Source organism: Scomber japonicus, chromosome 3, assembly GCF_027409825.1.
Source record: "Scomber japonicus isolate fScoJap1 chromosome 3, fScoJap1.pri, whole genome shotgun sequence".
Taxonomy (NCBI): Eukaryota; Metazoa; Chordata; class Actinopteri; order Scombriformes; family Scombridae; genus Scomber; species Scomber japonicus.
In genome coordinates, this window is record NC_070580.1 from 28677827 (window position 1) to 28685700 (window position 7874).

Consider the following 7874-nt stretch of genomic DNA (forward strand, 5'->3'; position numbering starts at 1 on the left):
TAGCTTGAAGCCTAATGGGGTTATTGATGTTTGACTGTTTGAATCTCTCTCTCTCTCTCTCTCTCTCTCTCTCTCTCTCTCTCTCTCTCTCTCTCTCTCTCTCTCTCTCTCTCTCTCTCTCTCTCTCTCTCTCTCTCTCTCTCTCTCTCTCTCTCTCTCTCTCTCTCTAAACACAAAGTGCATTTCGCCACCATCAATATTTAACCTACAATTCATGACCAGATTACAGCTGCTCCATTGAATAAAACAAAAGGTACTTACCGAGTTTCTCAAAACTGGAAAAGCTACAGAAAAGCTCAGGTCGAAATATTTCTTATTTCATTATATAGCCTGCCTCGGTTCACAATGCAGAGTGTTGGCACCGACCATGTTGTTGTCACACACGCATTCCTCAGCACACATTTGCTGTTCTTGAACCCTTTCCTGGCATTGGAGTCTGTGCAGATGTGCTTCGCAGAAATGTGCACATGTTGCCACACAGATTGACCCCCCCCTAACCGGAGCCGAATCAATGCTCAGTGACAACATTGCCTTCCCTTTCCTGTTAATCACATTGTCTGACTAATGTCAACCATTTCTTAAGGAAATAAGCTCACGAACCTTTGAGGACTTAATTCAGTGACTCATAATTTACGCATCGACATCCTGAAATCAAGCAATACCCGAAAACACGTGAGGTAATCAGCATACTTTCACTAGGCCGGCCAAAGCTGTATCGAACAATGTCTGTAGAAACTGTAACCTACAATCCCGAGGGGTCCCTGAACTCTCTTGAACTCACGTTTATAAGCAACTGAGAGTCACCTGAGAATACAAAATGATTCGGGGCCTCAGTCTGTTGGTGTTCCAGGTCTGTTCTGGACAGTTTGTAGCAGATCTCCCATTGTGTCCCGAGATGTCTTCCCAAAAGAAATGCTGACACTATGAGAGGTCAGTATCCCACGATTCTTGGAACGGCTTGAGGCCGTGGTCTTTGAGTGAGGCTGTAAACCACAAACATGCGTCAGTAATTCGTCACTGATCCTGCAAAACCAGACCATTATTTGTAGCGCGGCAGGCATTCCTCCAAGAATAACTGGAGTGTGTTTGTGTTTGGGATTGGGTGCCGCATGTACCGTAGCGCACAATGTTTGACCGTTTATTTCTAAAAGGAGAAAAACAAGAACAGGATAAGAATTTGTTAAGACACACAGAGAGACAGAGGAAAAAAAAGAAGATGATGATTAGTGTGAAGATAATGACGGTGAGAGGACATAAAGGACAGGAGAGGAAGGAAAGAGGCTGCAGGTGATTTACAGGTGGGTTTGACGTAAGCCGGTGGTAGTTTTGCATCTGAGGAAAAGGTGGATCAATCAACCAGTGAGATTCTGACATTAGATATGGTTCCAAATCACAGAAGTGCAGTAATTAAATATTTCACACAATCTAACAATCAGAGCCTCGTATTCTACGTGACGATTTCCTATCCTTGCGTGACCACAGATATATTTCCCATGAAATCTAACTTCTGCTTTTCAGCTCTGACCGTGCTTATAACCTTTTCTGTCATTCAAGATAAACCACAAACTGCAAAAATCACTTCCTTTACAAGCTTAAAACAAAATTAACCCCTATTTTTGTTGTGGATGTTGTTAATCCCAATGGAGATTTTAAAGGTTGGAAAAACATTCCAGGAATACCACGATCCAAAACGTAAACACGACCACGCTCCCGACTGAGACGGGATTAAATGAGCGCAGCACAAAACAGATCGTCACCTTAAGATAAACTGGCTGCATGCACCACAACTGTTTACTGAACATGAGCAATCTGTTACCATGTGTCGCCCCCCCCCCACCCCCTTCCCTTCTTCCCTTCCCTTCCTCCTCGACTTGTATGTGAGGTTTTGACCCTGTGTCATGTACACTATGTGCTTGTGTGTTTGTGTATGTGTATATGTGTGTGTGTGTGTGTATGTAAGCCGTCTGCATGTTCCCATATCACATGAAACTAAACGGGATGATGACTCAACACGTACACATTCATTAAAGCAGCAACATGCCAGTTCAGCTCTTATACACTTTATCTTTTCGTCCCCCCCGTGGCATCCGCCTGAAGCTAAAAGATAGAGGCAGAGTTGTGTCAGGCTTTAGTTCCTGATGTCAAGACAGAGCTAGATACTTCTTCCTTTCACAGTTTCCTTTGCAGAAAACACCCTGCTAATGAAGTGTTCCAGCAAAAAGAAAAAGAGAGAGAGAGAGGGGGGGGAAAGAAATAAAGAAAAAAAGAAAAAAGGCTTCTTTCCCTCCCTGGCAATCCGCTTTCCTGCTCTGGAGTAGGATTGTTAAACTAAGCTGAAGGACTTTTACCATATTCATAACACTTAGGGTTTATTTTTAGTCATGCATGAGCACAAAAAAAAAAAACAAGAAAAAAGAGAGAGGCTTTTTGCATTTTCTCTCACATGGTTATTAATATGCAGGCTGCAGCTCTGAAATTCTTTAGATTCCTTATTGACAGAAAGACTATAAGTCATTTATCTGTGCACGTTTCAGGAGCTCTGACGTATGTGCAATGATCAAATAACACTCAGTCAGGTCTTGTGTCACCATCTTGCACTGTATCTACTCAAACTTTGATGCTCAATCAGTCACATAAGCCGGCATGCACAACACAGTGGGGCTTGTATTGTGCCATATATATATATAATGATAGGCTATTTTAAAGTAAATATAGATATAAGTGCTCCTATTGAGATTTTCTTTAGCGTAAAGTCAGGATTAAAAGGAGTGGCACATTGGAAGCTTGTTTACAATGAGGCTTTGGGCCAAGGCACAGGCAGATAACAGGAGATTACCTGTTCCTGCAGTTGTTATGGCACCCTGCAGCACACTCACGATCACACCTAGGTAATGAATAACTGCAGAGTGGATCGAGCTCCCTGCACGATGCAACACATCCGAGAGAGAGAGAGAGAGAGAGAGAGAAAGAGAGAGAGAGAGAGAGAGCCATGTTACATTATTAAACTAATCCATCACCCGGGCGGTAGTTCGTACGATTTAGTCATCAGTGTCCCTTGTGTTTCATGCCTGCTAACAAGAGTTCAGATGACTTATTTATTGGTTTTGATTTATAATATCTGCCTTTTTGGCCCTTTTAAATGCTTCATGAGTTACAACAAACACATAATATAGCAGCTTCACCCACTCTTTCTACATCCTTTTTGCTAGATTAACAAAAAATGACAGTTTGTTATGGTGTTTTTTTGGCAGGGATGACTTGTCAGTGTTTCAGAAAAACACTCCCAACAAACCAGTTGATGACATTTAGCATTTGCTATCTGTTCTCTAAGCTGGATCATGTTGAAATCTGGCCTACTGTTTGCTTTGAGATACTTTTTGATTGATGATCCCTTTTATGTCATATCTTCTTTACAACATCCCCCCCAACCCTCCTCCCAGACTTCATAAGATATACGAGCTCACACCAATCAAGGCAAACATTTAGACAGTGAAAGTAAATATTAATTCTTTTTTTTTTCTTTTCTCTCTTTCTCTTCCTCACTCTCTCTTTTTTTAACCACTGCAACCATTAAATCATGCAAAACAAACACGGAGGCACTTTTGTGGCCACAGAGTAATTCTGGCTTTTATGTGGCTGGTTGCAGATGGTGTACTGTTTATTCTGCAAGCATGCTAAAAATTGTTTTGCAGGTCACTGAAAATGATTGAAATCTTAGTCTGTGAAGTGGTAAGAGGGGGGTAATATGATGTTGGCTATATAAGTCACTGAAAGTAGTCTGAGCACAAATGTGAACATAAGCTCAGATGGGGAAACCTTATGGGTGTCAAAACTCCTACTGAACACTGAACACTGAACAAGACAGCAAGCACAAAGCAAATATATTTGATAAATTAGACTTAAGCTGCAAAACCTTAACTCAAACTTGGACAATAAATTTAACACTGATTAAAACAAAGGTCACTGAACTTCATTTAAGTGTCCATATAAAGCCGATGTTACACACTGTAGTTATATAACAAATATAGCAGCACAATTAAGAAGATTTACAAGAAAATTTGGCCGTGAAAAAAACATTAACTCTCATGTAAACAACCGCAAACAAGCCTGCAAGTTAGTAATCTATTGCAGCGTGCAACAGTAGAGACAGAGAACCACACGTGTGATATGTCATTGCCATAAAGATGACACGATTAAAGCTTATTTTAACTACTAATGATTTACTTCTGCGTAAATCAGATTATGGTTTACAATCAGAGGACGTGTGAGTATACTCACCCTGCAGTCAGATGGTCCTCCGCCGTCTGCCGCAGCTGCTGTGACTCCACTGTGCTCTCTGACCGGGGACAGTGCGTGAGCCTCAGATAAAACACCAAAGAGGCTCCGCTTCACTGTCAAGATAGTTCACGTCCCGGTGAAACCTCCACCGCTGCACCGCTACACCGGAAATCATCTAACACTGGGGTAAACGCCTCTGAGAAAACAAAACAATACTGAATAAAGGCATTGAAGGCAGTGTAATGATCAGTTGCCAAGTGTAAAAAACGGTACTTTTATGATACTATTTGTCCTTTTTTCGACCATACACTTGAGAGAATACCCTGCATTTTAGTTTTTAAAGTACATTTTATTGACACACATCATTATTTAATGATAGTTTAAACCCACAGGAGCTCACTGCAAGAAACCAATAAAAAAAACGACGCCGGTCTGTGTTCAATGGCTGTTAATATAAACCCATCTGCTAGCTAATGTCCCAGTATGTCAAACACAGTTGGTCATCAAAGTAAAGCCTTTAGCACTGTGGTGTACTGGTGTTACTGAAGTAACGTGACTCATGAGTATTTCTCATAATTTGTAAATAAACATTAATTGCCTTAACTGGCAGCTGCTAACGGTTAGCCTACTGACTTTTTCAAATTTAAATTTTAACCGGTAACGGCAGTTGATGCATCTTGTCAATATGGTGGAAAAATAACTAAGCACAATTTAGTCAAATACGTTACTGTATTTAAGTACGTACTTGTGCTTTATACTGGAGTACTTCCATTTGATACTACTTTATACTTCCTCTCTGTTACATTTAAGAGAGAAATATTGTACTTTCTACTCCACTACATTCATTTGACTGCTTTACAGATGTCAAACACAGTGTGGTGTACTGTACTGGTGTTACTGAAGTAAAGTTACTGGTATTTCTCATAATTTGAATATAAACATTGCCTTAACTGGCAGCTGCTAACAGTTACTGACCTTTTCAAATTTAAATTTTAACCTTTAACAGCAGTTAATGCAACTTGTCAATATGGTGGAAAATAAAGTACAATTTAGTCAAATAAGTTACTGTATTGAAGTACAATTTTGAGATAATTGTGCTTTATACTGGAGTATTTCCATTTGATACTACTTTATACTTCCTTTCTGTTACATTTCAGAGAGAAATATTGTCATTTCTGCTCCACTACTGTTTGATAGGTTTAGTTACTTTTCAGATGACAATTTGACTGCTTTACAGATGTCGAACACAGTATCAAAGTAAAGCCTTTAGCACTGTGGTGTACTGGTGTTACTGGAGGAAAGTTACTGGTATTTATGGTATTTCCCATAGTTTGTATATAAACATTGCCTTAACTGGAAGCTGCTAGCGGTTGCTGACTTTTTCAAAATCAAATTTGAATCGTTGCATTTAACTGTTAACCGTTAACAGCAGTTAATGCTGTCAATATTTGTCAATATTTTGGAAAATAACTTGGGTACATTATATTAGTCAAGTAAGTTACTGTATTTAAGTACAATTTTGAGGTACTTTGATACTTTATACTTCCTCTCTGTTACATTTCAGAGATAAATATTGTACTTTCTACTCCACTACATTCATTTGACTGCTTCACAGATGTCTAACACAGTTGGTCATCAAAGTACCTTTGGCACTGTGGTGTACTGGTGTTACTGGGGGAAAGTTACTGGTATCTCCCTTAGAATGTAAATTTCCATTGCAACTGGTAGCTGCAAAAAGTTATTGACTGCAAATTCAAATTTTAACCATTAACAGCAGATTATGCTAACTTGTCAATATGGTTGAAGCTAGCTCAAATAAGTTGCTGTATTTAAGTACGAATTTTACTTGACCTTTACTTGAGTATTTCCATTTGGTACTATTTTATACTTCCTCTCTATTACATTTCAGAGGTAAATATTGTCATTTCTACTCCACTACTGTTTGACAGGTTTAGTTACTTTTCAGATGACGATTTGACACAATAAATAATATAACAAGCTTTTAAAATACAATACATTGTTAAAGATAAAACCAGTGTTTTCCAAACCAGTGTTTTCCAACTTTTTGGAAAAAACTTCTCACATGGTTTAATTTCAATAAATGTTCAAAGAATCAAAGTTAAGAGAAAATGTCCAAAGACTGAAAACAGATATCAGAACTTCTTCTTTCCTTTCCCAGTAATCATTTCATGACCCCTCAGATTTATATAGTGACCCTTTGGTAGGTCCTCCACCTGCAGCAGCTATACTGCTTGCCAACTGATTCCTCAGTATTAATAATGTAATGATATATCAGTCAGAGTAACCAAATCACTACCTATATTAAATACATTTCGTTAATATGTTTACATGAGAAGTATTTTTCACTTGTAATGTAGTATGTTTACATTGCATTGGTACTTTTTGTCCAAACCTCCACTCTGCTCAAAGCTCATACTTGGACTCTCTGCTTTGGTTCTATAAATATTGATTTTCCAGGCAGACAGACCACTCTGAACAAACATCAACATTATAGAAGTGGACAGTACACACACACACACACACGCAGAAAAAGAAAATCAATCTTGTTGGATGTTAAAAGAACTGTCATAATTAGATGTGGGTTACGAATACTCCACAACAGACAAGCTATTAGTGTCCCAAACTATTTTAAGGGCTTGGTAATTGATAGATTAATTATGCCAATTAGGTTTTATAGGGTGGGAATATGAGGAGGAAAACATAATTAACAATTAATTAAACAAAGTTACAGATTCTCAGCCCACATAATGATGGTTTAACTTGAGGTAGATCATCTCAGTTTAATCTACATCTGTGAAGAGCAAAAGCAGCTGTTGGTCTGCAGTGACATCCAAAGGATTCAAAGTAAAGAGACAGCCAATAGTTTGTCAAAATTACATGTTTTTTCTGTTTTATGTAAAGCACATTGAGTTGCCATTGTGTATGAAATGCGCTATATCAATAAAACTGTCTTGTCTACACATAATATGAATTTATTGCCGAATTTAATAAAGAAAATGTAGCCAGATAACATTGCTATTTTACCAGAAACAGACTATTGGTACTGGTACTTGGACAGTTGGTTGGAAGTAAGTACATTTTCCTCAAGTACTGTAGTCTGTTTAAGTGCAAGCTTTAGTACTTATTACTTTACTTGTGTTTTTGGTGTGGGAGAATTTTAGGGCACCTCCAGCAAGAAAACTGATTACCAAAATAGTAACTCAAAGTACTCTGTAAGCAAATATGAGGAGAAGGAGTGATCATTATATGAGTAATTCTGCACAAGTCAGAGGTCACTAAGGGTTAGAAGGAGGCACTAAGCGGTGAATCATATGTGCTAAGTATGTACTCCAGAAGATAATACCGCCACACAGAGAGATTTGGCTCACCAAATTTGTCGTGGTAGTTTTGGATCCCTCAGTAAGGCTAGTTGAAGCTTCAGGTCTTCCACAATATTATCAAATATAAGAGAGAACTTTGATGAGTCAGAGACAGAGACTGGGTTCAATGCAATTAACCATAGACGGGTAAACAGAGGCAGATCCATGGAACAGACACCACAGTTCAAGTCCAAAACACATTTGCTTTTATACCTT